The sequence below is a fragment of the Ambystoma mexicanum genome, chromosome 8 (assembly GCF_040938575.1).
Source record: "Ambystoma mexicanum isolate Mex_15411 chromosome 8, UKY_AmexF1_1, whole genome shotgun sequence".
Lineage (NCBI taxonomy): Eukaryota > Metazoa > Chordata > Amphibia > Caudata > Ambystomatidae > Ambystoma > Ambystoma mexicanum.
Window position 1 is genome coordinate 538,574,486 of NC_090929.1, and position 19,510 is coordinate 538,593,995.

The window sequence follows — 19,510 nt, forward strand, 5'->3', positions numbered from 1 at the left end:
AGGTTGCCAGCCTTAAAAACCTTCTGTGGAAGCGGTACAAATCAGGGGTACACCCTTCAGAGGTGTGGAGGGAGCTAGAGATGGGACAGAGATGGAAGGAAAGGAGGGCAAGGTGGCCAATGTAGGAGATAAGGGGACAGCTGGAGATGAGAGAAAGTTGATGAGGTGAGGGAACCGTCTACCAAAGAGGAGGAGATTGGCCTGAGGGCCTTGAACCATGACAATGCCATTTAGGGCGACATTAATGATGACTCTGGAGGAGTCAAAGAAACCCATGAGGAGTTCACAGCGGGTGCCACCATTAATGGGAGAGGAGGAGACAGGACTGAGCACAGAGATCATATGAGGGGTCCATAAATCAGGTGAAGGAACGAAAAAGAGAATGTCAGTGAGGGTTTGTCTGGCAGAGGCGCTACAATAGGTATCAGTGATGGGAGACCTGGGTTGGAAGCCAAGAAATCCTTTTTGAATTTCTTCTTACCAGACTTAGTCAGAAGGGAAGGATAGTTGATAGAGAAGCAGTTGGGGTAGATGGGAGAAACAGATAACTCCAGGAGTAAGTAAAGAGAGGAGGCAGTAGGAGAAATATGCAAGAAAAGCTGTAAGGAACAGTCACTGGCAGTTTACTATTGAGCGCCAGTGTAATGTGGAAAACACACCCACGTATGGCTTTCAAAAACAACCCAAATTGCAATTACAAAACACTCAAATTTGACTTTAAAAAAACAACCCAAAATGCAATTACAAAACACACCCAAATTTGACTTTTAAAAACAACCCAAATTGCAATTACAAAACACAACCAAATATGACTTTTAAAAACAACCCAAATTGCAATTACAAAACACACCCACATTTGACTTTCAAAAACAACCCAAAATGCAATTACAAAACACACCCAAATTTGACTTTCAAAAACAACCCAAAATGCAATTGCAAAACACACCCACATTTGACTTTCAAAAACAACCCAAAATTGCAATGCTAAGGCAACTTAGGTGAAAGAATTGGGATATGAGTTAGAGGCAAGTGCTGAGACTAAGGCATTTGAGAGCATACAGCAAGACCAGTTGGAGCAAGCAGAGGGAAGAGTGAAGGTCAGTGAAGGGAAAAAAAAGGGTAGGCAGAGGGAGGGAAACTAACCCATGGGGAGGGAAGTAGAAGAGTCTTGGTAATCCAGAATCATGGCTGAGTGAATTGTCAGCACCAGGGAGGGTCAGGTTGAGGTATTGGCTTCATGTAGCGTCCTGGCAGTGGACAGGGGAGCAGAAAGGCGCCTTTGTGTGGGGCTTGATGCACTGGGCTACCTCCCGCCTCCCGGTTGCTGTGATTGGTCTATGTCGACCACTGCAACCAACGGGAGGCGGAGACCAGTGGCAAGCCCAAGGCAGCTTAAAAGGATAAGGATGTTGCGGCCATCTTGGAGGCAGTGAAACACAATGAGGCCCAATGGAGGAGAAACGAAAATTAAGCAAAAACCCAGAATCTGGGTAGAAATAGGCCAAATCAAAGCTCTCAATGTGATCAGCGCTATCCCAACAGGATAAAAAATAAATATTGCATCAAGCATGCTGAGCGCGCCGCATCAGGCACAAAACACACCAAGAAATGGAGTGCTTACCATGTGCAAAGCACTAACGATTGTGTAATAAATGCGGGCAAGCAGAAAGGTCAAAGAGAATGGAGGGTGACAGTCTCTAATGCCAGTAAACAAGGACTGGTGCCAGGGCATGATGGCGCAATAAGGACAGGTGACAGTAACTGCGGGCGGAGAGTTCATTGGGCCACCCCAAAAAGTGGCAACAAGGCGGCTTACGGTTATCAAGGACGATATTGCGTTATTTTATATCAGCAGTGGCAGTCACAGTGGAGTTTTTTCTGTTGTCCATGCTGCGGGGTATTGGGGCAGGAGAAAAGACATCTGTGAAGTCGTTCGGGCACAGAATTCCCAGCCAAAACGTATATGTGAGTGGGCTGGAGATTTGACTTAACTAGTGTAGACGGCAGGATGCATCCACTATGACGGAGCTTGTCAATGAAGCTGTGCAGTCTGGGAGCTCTGTAAGATGACCTGTGTCCAAGTACGCACAAAGTGAACATGCGTGTCATGTGACCTGCGTAATTCCCCAGAAAAATGGAGTACTGCTCGGGCGGCCATTTTAGGTTTGGAAAGGCCTCTGCATGCTTTGAGTAATATAGCTGTTGGCATAATACGGTGGAAGGTGTGACAAATTGATCCTGCAAATGGACCCGGCCATCATGAACCGTGTATGTGAAAAGGGGACAGTCCTTTCAAATGAAAGGTGTCTGTTAGGCTCAATATCAATACGTTTCTCAGTTGTTAGTGACAGTTGTCAGGAAAAAGGACCAAAAAGTGGTGGACTGTATTTAATAAATTTGTGAATAACAGATGAATTATCCCTCCAGAATATTGAGTCCTGATTCAATGGTTTTCAAGTTGAACATCCACATTTTTTCTTTAAAGGACAAGTTCCGGGCGATTGCCTCCCCAATTGTTCCTGTGGCCTTGTCAAAACGGAACCAGGTGAGTTCCTCAGGAGTGTGTCCTAATTCACTGTAATGTACTGCTAAGGGAGCCAGTAAACTTTTAGTTCGTATTTTGGAACAGTGCTCAGTAATCCTTAGGTGCACCTGTCAGCCAGTTTTTGCTATGTAGATTTTATTACATGGGAAAGTGATGGCATATATCACGTTAGAACTTTTGTATGTTGTGAAAGATCTTAATTTCCATGTTTGTCTATTTGCATCAAATGATTTCACTTTTTCGGATAGTCTGCATGCAGTGCAAGAGTTACAAGTGTAATGCCCAAGGACAGGTTTGTTCATTACATCCACGATGCGACAGTCTTTCTTTCAAACATTTTGCCTTCTCGAAGGCAAAAAGAAGTATTTTCATCTCATGTTCGGCAGTCTGTAGTACATGCCAATTTTATCAGAATAGAGCCACAAATCGTTTGGGCTTGTTGACAGAATGTGAGCACACATACTGGTCTAGATGTATTTTCCTTGTTGGAGTTCTCAGTCAGCAGTGCTTCACTGTTGGCAAAACGTGCCCTCTTTTTAAAGCGATTGACACGTTTTTAGGGTGGCCATGCGCATGTAGTTTTTTGACAAGATCTCTACGTGTTGTTGAAAGAGATCAGTATCTGTGCAGTTTCACCTTAATCGGAGAAACATACTGTATGTGAGGTTGTTAATGAGGCTGGGTGGGTGTTGACTTGAAAAGTGCAGAGTGGTGTTCCGTTGAATAGGCTTTTGGAATAATTTTATTTCCAACTGTCCTGCTATATAAAAGATACCTAAATCCAGAAAATGTATAGATGTTCGATTTGAATCATGTGTAAATACTAAATCCTGATTAAGGTTATTCAGCCAGCCAATAAGGTCAATGAGGATATTTTCTGACCCTTTCCAAATGATGAATATATCAGTGATATATCTACATAATAGGCTGCTTTGAGAAAAGAAAGGATTGGAGTCACATAAGATCTTTTGTTCCTCCAAAATTGCTATATCTGAGATGGCCAAGCTTGGTGCAAAGGTACATTCTCTTTGACCTCAATATCAGTCTCTTATCATCATCCCCAATTCATTTTTTATTCATCCTGGGAAATATACCATCTGTTTTGCTCTGTGGCAGCATATACCTAATAACCCTGCATTGACCCTGAGCCAGCATCCCCACGATGCTGCTGTGTGCTTTCTCCCTTCAACCCTGGATAAAAAAACCCACAATAGGTAAAGTAACCCCTCCTTTGGTCAGTCTTAAAATCTCACCAACAAATGTGGTGTGGATCACTCTAAACACCTCCCCCAATTGCCTTGCAATGATGCACTAAGGAGACATTTTATTCTTAGGCCATTTTATTCTTAGGCTCTGGTGACTCAAATGCACCACTTTAGTTTGGGCTTTCCTGGTGACACACTATTGGGCATTCAGACATTCATCCATGCCAGATGTGACAAATGGACATGTGGTGGAACGCTGCTGCTCTCCCCCTTCTCTTGTCCTCTTGTCTTCCCTTGTCTTCTTTTTTTTGGGTACACACACCTCGTTGTCTACAATGGGGCACTGTTGGATGTAGGAAGGTAAACGCCTCTTGCGTTCCAACATGCCCTTCCTTTTTTAACATCCATACCATCATTTGTTAGGTATGCTTTTTTGTAAATAGTATTTTTTAATGTATAGGTACAATGAACGATGCCCTGATTTATGGCTGTCTGAATTTTTTGTTTTGTAGTATGTTCACTGCCCTGATGAAGATGTGGTAAAAAATCCTGACATGTCGAAACTTGTTGGGACTGGTTAACTACGGGGTCCTAAAAAATTCTCTTTGGGTACCCTGACTCCTGGGCCAAAAGAAATTGATTCATGAGACTTTACATGGAAAATGATGAGTTTGTTTTTTATGATTTTGTGTACAATTGTGTTGATGGTACGAATGGTATGATTGAGTATGTGATTTTCACGCTTTGAGAACAGAAATTTTGCTTGATTCTACAATTCATCTGTGCTAATGGTTTGTTGTCCATTGGATTTAGACTTTGGCTGTGCTTTTTTAATTAGTTGTATGATTTTTTTTCTACTATAAAAAAAGAACCTTAAATAAAAGTTTCTTTGATAAATAAAGAGCATAGAATGATAGCATGAAGAAGTGCAGATCAATATTATAGTATAATATTTTATTGCATGATACTCATCCGAGCTAATATGAACAACAGTGCATGCAATAATGCTCGATAACTGAACCAGACACAAGAGATTGTAAAGCAAGCAGGTAATTGATACAATGTTGACCATATCCAGATGGCATAAGTATTAAAGAAGGTAGTAATGTAATTCCTGTAGGACTCAAGCTAGACTCTGATGAGTCAGTTAAATAGGACAACAGGGAACTGACCAATTGGATGAGCATTACAGGATCTACGAGGTAACAACTGACAATCTTGACTTATAACAAATATGGCTTATATAATACAATGAATAACAATAATACAATAATAATGTCAAACATGACATTATCTAAAAACAAATATCAATGTCTTTCACACAATAGACATGTATCAGAGATATTGAAGCATACATGCTGAAATGTTGAGTAAACAACAAACAATAATTATAGGTAAGAAGATCTGGAAATTGGCCAAATGAGTAAACAATTAGTTCTAATCTTGGAACAATATACAAACCTCCCTAATTACCTTTATTTTTTCTCTCTCCCTTCTCCTCGATTTCCCTCCACAGTGAAAAATACAAAATAATTTGTGGACAAGAAATACACTGTCAAGAAATTATAGAGTTGGGAACACATTGGGATGCAAACCTATTGTGAAGAATTTGTTAGATAGCTGTATACTGTCAAGAAACTATAAAGTTTGAAATACCTATGAATACTATTCTGTTGTGAAGGGATAACGATAGGATGTTTTGATAAGTGTGTGCAAGAAAAATATATTAATTTATTTATTTATTTATTTATTGAAATTATTTTTATTGTGGTATAAACCAAATATGGTTTTTTCACAAGTACAAAGAAAACTTTCAAGACTTACACTTCATGTTTAAAACAGCAAACATTATACTTCCCAATTTCTTATCTCCAACTTTCTCTGTTCGAAAGAGCGGGTAGAGATTTGCCATTTAAAATAAAGCCTGTCTGTTGCAGCACTCTAACCACATTTATCGTCAACACAGTTTCATAACCTGATGTCAATCTCACCCAAAAGTCCTCAGATGACAACCAATCACTTGAGCTAACAAAATGCCCAAATATTTCTTTCGAACATCCCATGTGCCGTGGCAGAATCTTAGTAGATGCTCAAGTGTCTGGTCAGAGATCTACTTCTTTCTCCCCATCCCCAACGGGCAAGTAGAGATCCTGTGCGAGTCACACCCAGACGAACTCTGAGAAAATTATGCCTCCCATATGCATCCGGGAACTTCGTCAGATAATTTGGAAGATATCCAAGTCTCTTGTCCATTGGAGAAAGAGAAGGCGCCACTATAGTTGATCGTGTATGGTCAATCGTCTTTATCCAATCTGATATTAGTAGCACCCTCTTTGTCTTCATGGGGTTTGTGGTTAGTGTGTCCATATCGCTATTACATCTAAACAGAATTTCTTGGGATACTCTTTTTAAATCACACAATACCCCTGCAGAAACAGACTTCAGATGATCTTGTAGGTCTTCATATAGGGTGTTACACCTAGGGTTTATTATCAGACTAAAGAGTGACAGGAGTTTCAAGTCGGCCTGCGCCTTGAGTGAGGAGAGACCCAACTCAAATCTTAAACTGGCCATCGGCAGGCTTTTTGGCAGGCATAGAGCTTTTTTCCAGATCCTACCCTCTATTATCTGCCAGTCGATGGTCCAGGCCAGTGGTTTTGCCTCTAGGCCATATAAGAGTACTGGAATAATCTTAGCTATGTAAAACCAAATTGCTGGCAGGAGGGAGAATTTACAATATTGTTTGATCATTTTCTGCACTTATGACGCCAATTGGGTACATCTTTGTAGTATCTCTGCCCATACATAGCTGGCTCTTGGTGTGGCATATAGAGTATAGCCCAAGTAAATTACCTCCTCAACCACTGGAATACGTTTGCCCCCCACTGTCCAGCAAAACTTGCCTCCTCTACCACCTTTCTCCCCAAAGATCACCACTTTCAATTTTCCAGGGTTTACCTGGAGATCATTGTCTTTCATATATTGGTCCAAATCATTTAGGAGCCTCTGGAGGCCCACTGGTGTTTTGTCCAGGAGGACGATATCATCCGCGTACATGAGCCACTTGATTGCATTTGTGCCAATCTTGGCACTGCCCAATGCCGCGATCTCGACCTCCTGACCAAAATCAGCCAGATAGAAATTAAACAGGAAGGGAGCGACCATGCATCCCTGCCTCACCCCCCCTTTTCACTGAGATGTGTTTTGATAGGAACTCATCTAAGTTTAATTTTAAACAGTGTTGTAGCTTTGAGGAACCTTTTGATGATATCTTATTATTTGTACCTTTGCGACCTGATTTGGTAGCTGCTTAGAAATCCTTAGGGTTGAACAATGTGTTAGTTAATCTTCTTTTTGTCGCATAAGTGTAGGTCACTACGGAGACAATGAGTCCCTCTTCTCCGTACGTAAAACACAAACAAACTGGGGTGTGCCTGCACTTTTTTTGCAGCAGGGTAAGTTGTTTCTTAAGTTTCACTGTACCCGTTCTTCTGATCAATAAAGTTCCAAGTCAAATGCGTGTTCCGACGCTTGAGGCAGAAACAAGAACAGACTTTTCAGGAGGGATTGAGCCCTTGAAATGTAGATTTCCACACAAAACGGGAATAAAAATAAAACTAATTTTGGAAGCCCAACGCATATTAAGGCCTGGATTTGAAAAAGACAATGTCTAAAAGCCGAAACACGTGTCATCCAGGAAGGGCTGAAAACTCCAAAAAACAAAAATAAAAAGCGAAATTCTGTGAACACGCATTTGACCTTCGTGAATGCTCTTCGCCAGAAGTCAATACAACCAATATAATCAATGTGAAGAGTGACCATCAACATTAAACTTCCATATGTAAAGGGAAATGGTGCTTTACCAAATCATTCACTTAGCAAGAATAGAGGCTGTAGGACAGGATTCATCACAGTGTGGTGTCGAAATGATTGACTAGAGAGCATGTTCAGACTCTGGCCCCCTGCCTTCCTCAGAAGAAATTAAATTATAAGAGAAGAAAGGACACATTTGAAACTGCACTTTAAATTCTCCTGGAAATGCAGCTGAAAAAAGGATAGTTATGTTTTCGCTACAAGTAGGGAACAGATGAGGCATTTGCTTGCACAATTAGTGTTTTCTGAAATAGAATAGATTAGGTGACCGGAAGGCGTGTACACAAGATAGGGACTCACTACACAAGTAGGGCAGACCAACTATAGGCAGATAAGGTTGCTGATACCCACAAGGAAAAATATAATGTGACAGGCATGCACCAGGAACTTGGTAAACAGCAAAATAAATGCAGAATAAATGTGTCCTGCAGAGGAAAATAACGTGCCTAGCAGTTGCCAGTGATCAGCTAGGCATGACAGAGAATCACAGATGTGGCTAAAATGACAAGTAATTACCACGCATGTGGTCAAAGCAGCAGGATTCATAATAATAGTTATTCATAAATGTGTCAAGAACAGAATGGCGGTTACTGTTGCAAGGATAGGAGGGCCGAAATTATTCGAAGTTGATCCTTGAAACTCAGACATCATGGCAGAGATAACATGGGCTGTTTTATTTAATTAAGAACAAAGGCGATACGCTTGTCCTCTCCTCCCATCTACATCATGTCACCATACCGCCAGTTCAAAGAGAGTGTGACTGCATGTTAACCGATAAACACATGTCTTTTTCACTGCAGAAGTAATTTAGAGCCTACCAATAATATTCAAGCGTGATGATGTAGCAAATTTTTATGGGATGGTTTATGGGTGGGATCTTAGATAAAGGATTGTCCAATCTTTATTGTTGCACATATAGAATTATAAATGTAGCTTAGTAGAGGGAGCCAATGACCAGGAACTACAAGGTTTTCATAACTATGACATCAAAATGGCTATAAAAACTGAAGTTTCCTGTTGAGATGTGGAGAAAAATCTTGAGTGAGAGCTTGGCTGTTAATCTTGTTTTCCCCCCAGTTTTACATTGTTATTAAAGCTGGGTTACCTTGCATTTGGCATACCACAATCTACTTTGTATTGTCTCTATATTGGCAAATACCAGTGCAGGGCTATTTGGTTTTTGACCCCTGTTTCATCTGTTAGCAGAGTTCGGTTGGGGCTGCGGACTTTGGGTTACCCTGCCTCTACCCTTTTTTTTGGGGGGGGAGGTCCCCCCACCAAACCCCTGATTTTGGAGTAAAAACACCTTTTTTTACCTATACTAAATAAAAAAAAATATACATTTTAAAAAACAATTTGATACTTTTGTTTTCTGTCGAATGCACTCTCACCTTTGGCATTCAATCCTTTTGATTTCGTAACTTTAACTGGACAACGCCCTCTAGATAAGGTCTTGGAAGACTGTGCAGTAGGGACCTTGGGGGCCCAACCTGATTTTGAGTGTAGAGTTTAAAAGATAGAGAGATAAGGATCCCCTGGGGGACAAAAGAAAGAAACCAGAAGACAGCTGTATTTTATTGTGTTGTGTTTTTTAATTGATTAAGTTGCTGATTGCCAGCAATGTGTTGTGTTGTGAGACAGGTCCTGTAGAGGGGGTTTTCTTTGTGTGTTGTGAAAGTAGCAGATAGTATTGTTTGGTAGAGGTTGATGGGGTAAGTATGAACATTTAGATTGCGAGGGGATTTTGTTGGTGTGACCTAGAGGTAGTATTTGGCTATTGGGGTGTGGCCCTAGACCATGAAAATGGATTTAATAGGTGGTGCATATTTGAAGTGGAGAGTTGGTGTGAGTAAGGGAAAAGTGTGAGAGAATTGTGAAAACTTGTTCTGTTCTAATCATTGGTAAGCGGACCTGTATTTGCATTGTTTAGTCTAGGTAAGTGCCAAGCTGTGCGCTGCTTAAAAGTTGTCACCATAATTCACCTATGCAAAGCGTTCCCTAGATATAATACCAAAATCATTAAGTATCATGCTGAGTGGGTGAAAGGAACTGCTGGAAAAATGTACATGCAGTGGCCAGAAGAGGGCACTCACTGTAAAGATATACTGCAACATATTTTCACACACTTACACGCTATATACAAGGGCAGGAAGCTTAAGAACAGACTAGGTATATTAGAGCTCAGGAAGGCCTTTGAGGAAGAGACAGAGGGGCCTAAGAAGGAATGGATGCTTAATATGTGTCAGGGGGGGTGCGAGCAGCCCACAACACTGCTGCATGCGCACTCAATGAAGAGTGCTTGCTCACAGCCAACAGCCCCGCCATCACCAGCTGAGGCAGGCGTCCACACACAATTTACAGTACCGCCTTTGTACGAGGAGAGCACACCAGTCCCAACCATCCCAGGAATATACCCGGTACAAGCAGCAGTTGTATAGTAATCCCAGGTATGAATCCCCCGATGAGGAAAGTGATTCACGCCTTGAAACACTTGTGTATAGGAGCGTTATAAATGCCATATCATATCATATCATAGTAGCAGAAGGGTTGGTAAAAGGAAAGGCGCCATTAGTACAAATGGAGAATGAAGCATGGTGCAGCTCAGAACCACAGCAAAGGGATGAGGAAGAGTATAGAGGGCTACATAGCTTAGAAAATCAGCTAAGAACAGTTAAGGAAGAGCTCCGGAGAGTGAGAGGCATGCAGATAGATTTTCACAGGATGAGAAGTGTCCCCATAAGTAATGGAGAGAGTGGAGAGACTATGATGGAACCGAAGAAATGGGTAGGAAGATAAATATTGTTGAAACTTGATGGAAAAGGCACAGAAAATAATTATGTCAAGGTAGTGGAGCATGAAAAAATGAAGGAAGCAGCCAGGGATGAAGTCAGGAGTGAGATACAGGAAGACATAGAGCAAAATGCACAAAGGAAAAAGAGAGGGAACGGAGAGAAGCAGCAGAGAAGATGCAGAGAGGAACAGGAAAGACAAAGAAGGAAAAGGGAGGTAGGAGAAACGGTAGGAGAAAGGGATGAGTATGTAAAGAGGCTAAATCAGAGGCTAAATCAGAAGAAGAGAACATGAGAATGGCAAGAGAAAAGGAAGAAATTGAAAAAATGAGGAAGGAGATGAGTCAAAAGATGAGCAGAAATATGATACCAGAGATGTGGGGAGAAAGGAGTGGGCCAATAACCCCAGCGACCAGGGGCAGAGATGTATTGTCAGAGATAATGAGTGGAACATATGCATGGGAGCCTGTTAAAGGAGTGAGTTTTGATCTCATACTTGAGGATGACGAAAGTGGAGAAAGTGACAGAGAGATAGATTGGGTAGATATTGATGGTGAAGAGGGAGGAGAGGAGGCGGCGCAAACCACACAAAATAATACCACAGGACCAGGCATAGGAGAGATAGCAGATTTGCTGGGGCCCTCACTTCATAAATGAAGACCATAAATCACCATATTTCTTAAGGAACCTGACAGAACTGCAGTCTACAGCTGAGACATTGAAAAGGAGAACTTGCCAGCATCACCTTTGCGCAGGAAACAAAGGGCATACTCCATGGAATCAGACAGACAAAAATAATTTGATGGATAATCTTCCATCACTGACAGCAGGGGCGGGTGGTGGATCTACAAGCTAGAGCAGGGGACAGCTGGGATATCATTAGCTACAGGTGACATGAAAAGCCTATTTGCATCCATAATGGGTGACCAGGCAGAGGACGTGTGGAAGAGAGCAGGCTATTTGACAGTGACAGAACATAACACCACTAATTATGATGGGTCACCCTTTAATAATTGTAGAGCTAAAGCGCTAATGTATAAAAGGCACTGAGAGTGGTATTTTCGGGCCAATCTGACATGAGCGCCATAATGACCAGGAAGATGGGGCCTACTGAAAACCCCGCTGCCAATATTCAAGACATTAAAGAACGTTGGCGTTTGGAAACTGAAGACCATTGGGATACAAATATACCAGTGTTTTATCATATTCTATGTCAGGGCCTACCTGAAGAAGTACAGAGACAGTAAAAAAAGATTGTGGGGATTGAAATGAGACCAGGGCCAGAGATACAATTGACTATTGTCCATCACTGTAGGCTAAAGCAGGAGAAGATCAAAAGAAAATAGAGGAACGGAAAAGGAAGAGGCAAAATAGGTGCAGAAAAAATTATCCAAAACGGCGGTGGAAGGAGGAGTATTGATAAACACATGAGACGGGAATAATGGACAGGGAGCTGTCATGCCACAGCAGGGCATGGCTGGCTATTTTGCAGGAAGAGGGGAGAGTAGCTTTAACCCCAGAATAGCAAGAGGATTTGTTCATAGAGGTAGAGGATTTGGGTTTGGTGGGTGACAGTCTTCCTTCAGAGGACATGGGGGCACTGGAGCAGTATGTTGGACATGTGGGTAAGTAGGGCACATTTCACGAGTGTGTAGAAGTAGAGGAGCAATGCAGCAAGGTGCAATGCAGTATGGGCCAAGAGGGGGGATGGCATATCCAGCACCATATGGTGCACCGCAGCAAGACTAGGGTTAGTATGACTACACACAATATTCACCAGATCAGACACAAGCACCACAGGTGCAGCAATCCCAAGGGCCACAGATACAGCCACAGATAGCACCACAACAACCACAGCATACATTGACATAGCAACCACAGAATACAGGGCAATCACAATAAGCAGTGACACAGTGGGAAACCAATATTCTGCCACAGACACCACGGATAGGAGGAGTGAGAACAGTTGGGGGGAACCCTTTTACAGGGACAGGACTGAACATGTCTCCCCAATAGGACAGCCCACAGAATAGCTTGAACCCATCAGTAACTACAGACCCTGAACAGGAACCGAGGGTAGAGGTATCTATAGGTCACCAGACTCTTTCCTTCTTAGTTGACACTGAGGCAACAATGACTTGTGTCAGAGAGGGCAGATTTCTGATCCGGAATATCGAAGAACACTCAAGGCTTTTCTGGGGCTACAATTACGGTTCCTTTCACTGAAAGTTTGCCTGTGACAGTAGGAGATGAGACGTAGCTATCCCATTCTTGTATTTCAGGAAGACACCTGTTAACATATTGGGAAGAGATCTTATGGCCAAACTCAATATGTCAATATCATTCACAGAGGATGGCATAATATGCTCTGTACCAGGCATATATTTGCAGACAGCAAAAGAATACATACAAGCCTTTCATGGGCAGAAAGTACAAATGGGAATACCAGTGGATCCTGAAGTATTTTTCTATGGAGTACAAGTGTTTTTAGCATGGCTTCCCCGCATTGAGGGACAGTTATTGAGACTACCCACAGACTTTTTATTCTGAACACAGATACCTACAGATGAAACTGAAGGGGACTGGTTATAATTAACTAGAGATGGCTGTAGTGAGGGAGGATAGAGTGATTTTACACAGCACTGATGAGGAAGGGGTGCGTTGGCGCACAAGAATAGCACTTGACGCATCACACAGACTGACCCAGTTGACAGATAATGAGTTGTTTGACTACAGTGACTCTGATGATGAGGTATTGTTTGAGATAAAAATACCATGTCAATTGAGAATACAGTATACAGAGGTGCCACAACAAATAATGCTAGCTAAAAAAGTACCATCATTTATGGAAGGAGATTTGGCAAGGGTACCGGGCACACTATGGACAACCAGTCCATATGATGTGGGGTTGTTAAAAGGGACTGGAGCAGTCAAAATAAAATTAAAGAAAGGGGCATGTTTACCTTGAGTAAAACAGTATCCAATGTTCAAAGAAGCAGATGAGGGTATTTATGAAACTATAAATTTGCTCATGAAGCAGGGAGTGATAGTGCCATCAGAATCTCCTAGCAACACAGCGGTATAAAGAGTGAACAAATCTCAGGGAGGGTTGTGGAAATGTATTTATTTATTTGTTTTACATTTATAAAGTGCACAAAACTCTCGGGCATCACAAGTTAGCAAGATTAGCAAGATTGCGTGACACGCTGCATAAGGACTGGCTGTATTATGCGTGCGCAGACAAATGCCCAAAGCACTGTGACTGTGTTAGGAAATGAGTTACATGACGATTTGATGTCCATTACTAAATCTCTCTCATTTCTTGACAGGAAAGGGAAAGGCGGGGAGGTATCGCTAAAGGCACAGAAAAAGGCGAAACAGAATTGAATACTACTGCAGTTGTCAACTTTTTACTGTGGGTCAACATAGCCAACATAAGACGATACAAGAGTGCCACCTCCCTGAACTACCAGGATCCCGAGGGAGAAGAGAATGAAAACAGACCCAGAACAAGAGCAGAAGTGCATGCTTAGAAAGAAGATAAAAGGAATAAGGAACTAGAGAATAAAGGAGATATAAATCGCGTTGCGCCACTTGAAGGCCACTGATGCTGTACTATCACTGGAACAGTAAAAAAGGATTTGATGCTGAGGACTTTTTGAATACATCACCAGCACGGTATTATGGACTATTTTTCACAAGTGAATACATGAGACCTTCCCCTTTCTATCCCTCTCACCACTCCTCTCTCTTGGAGTGATCACTTTCTCCTTTCCTCCCAGCTCACTCTCTCCACCCCTCAGGTCAAGCCAACTCCAGCACTGCCACCTGCCTTCTCAGTTATCTGACCCATGAAGTGTGTGTCAGTTGAGGCTTTCGCCACCACTTTCTCACCCCCTTCCCCCTTTGGCTGACTCACACCCTGACACAGCCCTTTCAATGCTCCACTCTGCTATATCTGATACTCTTGATTTTCTTGCCCCTGTCATGGGGATCCGCTTGAAGGCCAAAGCCAAATGCAACTCCTGGTATTACTCAGACCTAGTCACCCTTAAATGCAAGCGCAGGTTGGCTGAGAGGAAATGGCGTGCTTCCTGTACATCCTCTGACAAACTGGCCTGCCGCCTGCTCCAAAGGCAATACCGGCTCTCTGTCTGTACAAAGAAGAGAGCCCTCCTCCAAGCACACATTTCTGCGGCATCCAACAACTTGGCCGAACTCTTTAAAATCTGCAAGGAGCTGGCCAATCCTGCTGCAGTCTCGCCTGTTCCCTCCAGGGCCCTCTGCACGGCCCTAGCTTCTCATTTCATCCCTAAAACTCAGGACATCCTGTCCTCTCTCTTTTCCTCTCCTCCCCTTGCCTCTACTCCCCTCTCTCCATCTGGCCCTTCTGTGGCCACCTCTCCTGCCGCCTTCTCTGCCTTTCCCCTGTTCTCCCCAGACAAGGTTTCTAGACAAGTCTGATCTATGAAAGTCTCATTGAAACAGGTTCTCCCCTGTTCCTGTAAAACAATCAAGGACCACATTGACACCATGGCTCCTGCTTTGGCTGACTTCTGCAATCTCTCCTTCACCACTGGAGCCTTCCCTTCCTCCCTGAAGCACTCCCTTGTGCATCCTCTTCTTAAGAAACCCTCTGCTGACCCGTCCTGCCCGGCTAACTATCGCCCAATCTCCATCACTCTTTTCCTGGGCAAACCCCTGGAAAAGCTGGCCATTTCCCAGCTTAATCTTCACAATGAATCTGTTGGTTGTCTCCATTACCATCAGCCTGGCTTCAGAGCTGCCAGAAGCACGGAAACTGCTCTCTGAACATCTGTGAAGACCTGCTCTCCAACCTTGAATCCAACATCCCCTGTGTCCTCATCTTACTTGATCTCTCTTCTGCCTTTGACACAGTCAATCATGCCATCCTGCCCAACCGTCTCTGTGATAACCAGGGTATTACCTATCAGGTCCTGGCTTGGCTGAGTTCTTTCCTCTCCGATCAACCCTCCCAGGTCCAACTCGGGTCCTTCCCCTCCTCTATCTCTATCTCTATGTGTGATGTTCCCTAAGGGTCTAACCTCTCTCCCTGGCTGTTCAACCAATACCTGGCACTTCTTGCCCACCGCATTGCTGCTCTCTGCCCTAACTTTCAGTGCTATGCGGATGACCCTAAACTCATTTTCAGGCTCGCTTCTGCCACCTCCTCTCCTTCTCTCATCTCTGACAGTCTGTCTGCTATCCAGGAGTGGTGTGCCGCCAAATGATCTCAGCCTTAATGCCAGTAAGACCGAGATTCTCATCATCAGCACACCTGCTCCCTCCTTTCCTGTCACTCTCTGGCTGGCCTCTCTTGGCTCTCTTCCTGCTCCCACCTGCGAGGCTAAAAACCTTGGGGTCATCTTCGACTCTACACTCTCCTTCTCTCCTCACATCTCTGACGTACCAGCTGCACCTCCTCAGAGGTATTCTTCCTTTCCTCTGCTTCCCCCAGAAGTTCACTGTCGCCAGAGCTTTGGTTCCCTCTATGCTGGACTACTGCAACACCCTCTTTCTAAATCTGTCTGCCTCTACTCTCCGCCCTCTGCAACTCATCCAAAACAGGACTGCGAGACTTGTCCTTGGCCTCAAGCACAGGGATCGTATCTTTCCAGGACTGAAATCTCTGCGCTGGCTAACAGTGGCGGCAAGGATTAAGTTCAAAACCTTCTGCATTATCCACAAGACCTTTTGGGGTCTGGGGCCTCAATACCTTCAACTCTCTCTTCCTAAATATCTTCCTTCTTGAGCTCTTCGCTCATCTGCCACCAACTCCCTCAGTTGTAGGTCTCTTTCTTCGGCTAGGGACTCCCTCTGGAACAGCCTCCCTGCCTCTCTGAAACTTGAGAAGAACCATCTCCGGTTCCGGAAACACCTCAAAGCCTTTCTCTTTGTTTCTGCTATCTCTCTTCTTCTCCCCTGCTGATCTCCTGACTGAAACTGCACTGGTTACCTGGCTACCCTTTGATCTTGTGCCAAGGCCCCCCCTGCCAGTCGCACACCAGTACTGCCCCCTTGGTAACCGCTGCACTCGGGGGATCTTTCTGTATCCCTACAGCCCCCTACCAGCACTTGACACCTGATGTCTGCTCTTACCCTTGCACTTGCCACCAGCTGGCAACACTTTTATTTATTGTTTTATATATTGTTCTATTATTTATTGTTTTATTTGTTTTGACGGTTTATCCTATGTACTACACTGCCCCATGCTCCTCCCCCCCGCACTTTTCCCCCTTCCCCTCCCCTGCACTTGCACAATCTCAATGTCACCTGTCCTAGTAAGATCGTTATCTCTGTCTTCCCCGGTTCCCCCTCCCTTGCCTCGTCGCACCTTGAAACACTTGTGTATAGGCGCATTATAAATGCCATATCATATCTATAACAGATACTTTTTTCTACTTTTCTATCCTTATATTTTTTTGGGGACTATTTTTATACTATTTTTCTCAAAAACAAACATCTATAACTGACTATTTTTTCTACTTTTCTACCTATACATTTTTATTGGGACTCATTTTTATACTATTTTTCACAAGAGCATACATCTACAACAGACTATTTTTTCTACTTTTCTAACTTTACATTTTTATTGGGACTATTTTTTATCTTCCACGTTTTTATATTTTTATGTTTTTATCAGCAATATTTTTATATTTTTATATTTTTTTAAAAACCACATAATAGTGGAAGTGGTTTGCAAATCATCAATCAAACCTTTTCTTTTTATCATTATATGTAGTTGTAAAATGTTTGTTTCCAAAAGGTATATACAGCTCGCCTCACTCCCAATTGAAAAATAATAACCTACTATTGCGCGGTACTAAGTAAACTGTGCAAATGTTTTCATATCCTTGTGTTCCTGATATCTTCATAATTCCCCGATCAATACACCGCAGGACACATCTACAAACAATTGACATTATGGCTATTGTGGTCCTTCTTTTTTCCTTTCTCTTTTGTTGTTTTTATTTCGTATTTTATCTCACACTGCATTTGACTGATTATGATACGATAAATCGGTCCCTATGGCATAATGTTAGTGAAGAAGTTAAAAAACAAGTAGATTTCCAATTAGAGCAGGAAATGGTATTCCACACAGTTGTGGAGACAGTAAGGGCTAGGAGAAGCATTACAGATGATGACTATTACATGAGAAGGTATTTTTATAATTCCATAAATATTAAACGAAACTCATGGTACAGGTCAATAGAGAAGGTGGGAAGAGAGAGATCAGGGGAAAGCTGCTTTGTTTGCTAATGTATCCCCTATGCCATGACAGCCTCTCAAGTATTTATACCTCAAGAAGTACCTAAGTACAGAGCACACTGCTTGGTACATCTTGCAGTATGCCAGACCAGAGGACAATTTCAGGGACCATAGGCCATGATGGAGTAGCTCACAGGATCAGAATTCCCACATGTAGACAAATATGTAAAAGAGGCACACATGATGGAGAGTATAAGAATGAAAAGTAAGGTGCTCAAGTACATACTATCAGGTCCAAAAAGAGGAGATGTTGAAGTAGTGCATCACCAAATATTAAGGTGTACAGATGCCCAGTTTAATTTGATACCTCATTGTGCCGAAAGCCCACAATTGCAAATAAAAGAGAAAGTTTATTCCTTGGGAGGATGGGTTAATGGAATCATTGAATGCAAAGCAGAGGCAGTATGGACAGCACAAATAAAAGTGATAAAAAATGCAGACAGAGAGTGCCGTGGAGAATGGAAAGAAACTGCAACATTTTTAACGTGGGTGGAAGATGAAGCAGGGCCACTGCCCATAGCTAAACTACAAGCACTGACATTATACTTTAGAAATAATGGTTCAGTAAAGCTTGGTAATAATGAAGGGTACAAAGGCATCATGGATTTACCAGATGTGAAAGTTGGCACAGCTGTACTAATGAACCATTACTGGGCCTGCGGTATAGAGTTATATGCAGCTTCCATCCAACTGGGGTGGCATATGTACAATAGTGCTACTAAATGCACCAGCATTAGTAATACCAGAAAGTGAGGTTGACATTGGGACTTTTCCTTCAATGGCACACAACAGGAAGACAAGATCCTTAAGGCTAAAATACACAAAAAGAACTATTTGTCCAAGGAGGCCAATGCTGCATTTGATGAAATCCCAGTCATAAGTTGTTTGGTAAACAACGTTCTTCACATCCTTTCTAATGCCTGGCCTGCAAGCAGCAGCAAATGCACACTGAATCCAGATAACTAGGTGGGAACTGTTACAAACTATTAATTCCACAATGAAAGGCTTCAATGCCATCAAGGAGGAGTTAAGAGCTGTCAGATTGATGACCTCACATAACAGCTATGTTCTGGACCTCCTCACGTAGACAAGACAAAGATATCTTGTACTTCAAAGACCCGGATACTAGACTCCACATATTACAAAACCAGGAGGACAGCTTAGGAACTTCCAGAATAATCACAAAGGACTTTTGTCATTGGTTGTGTATGTAGTCTAGGCTAAGTCATAAGCATCTTGTTTGTAGCAAGAGGGAATGCAAGTACTGATGAATGACTGTGTCCCTCCATTTTTTCAGCTAAAATAACATCTGAATTTCCTCTTCTTGGAACCCTTTTCTTTTCTCTTGTAACACAAAGTCGTAAAGTGAATCATAACTGATATGACAATTAAGATTTTGATTTAGGCACAAGAAGTTGCATGAGGTTTTGATATACACTACAATAGAACTGTCTTTCAAAACAATTGCACAAATTATAGAGAATAATTATTTTTGTACTGCATGTTTCTCTGGATTTGTTTTCTTTTTAACCTGAATACTATTAATTTTTCTATGTACACGTAATATTAAAAATCTATTTGTATGTTTGATTTGAGCTCTTTTTCCTTCACATGTTTAAGGCCATACATGTAAGAGAATTATGAGTTGTTCTCCCAAGATTCTTTGTCCTTAAATTCCATCAAACTAGCAGTCAGGACAAGGAAGGACTAACATTTGACGTTCACAAATAAGTGGAGTGTCATAACCCAGTTATTTTCTTTTTAACTCTGATATACAGATAGGGGCACACTTTTGTTTGATATACTGG

The 19,510-nt window shown here is 42.4% G+C and overlaps 1 long non-coding RNA gene across 1 annotated transcript in view; it reads left to right on the plus strand.

Annotated features, from left to right (window-relative positions):
• LOC138472195 (uncharacterized) overlaps positions 1-19,292 on the plus strand; it is a 243,487-nt gene extending 224,195 nt beyond the window's left edge. The window contains exon 3 of the long non-coding RNA XR_011268571.1: positions 13,742-19,292. This is a non-coding gene — a long non-coding RNA (uncharacterized lncRNA). The remainder of the gene's footprint in view (positions 1-13,741) is intronic.
• Positions 19,293-19,510: the final 218 nt, after the last annotated feature.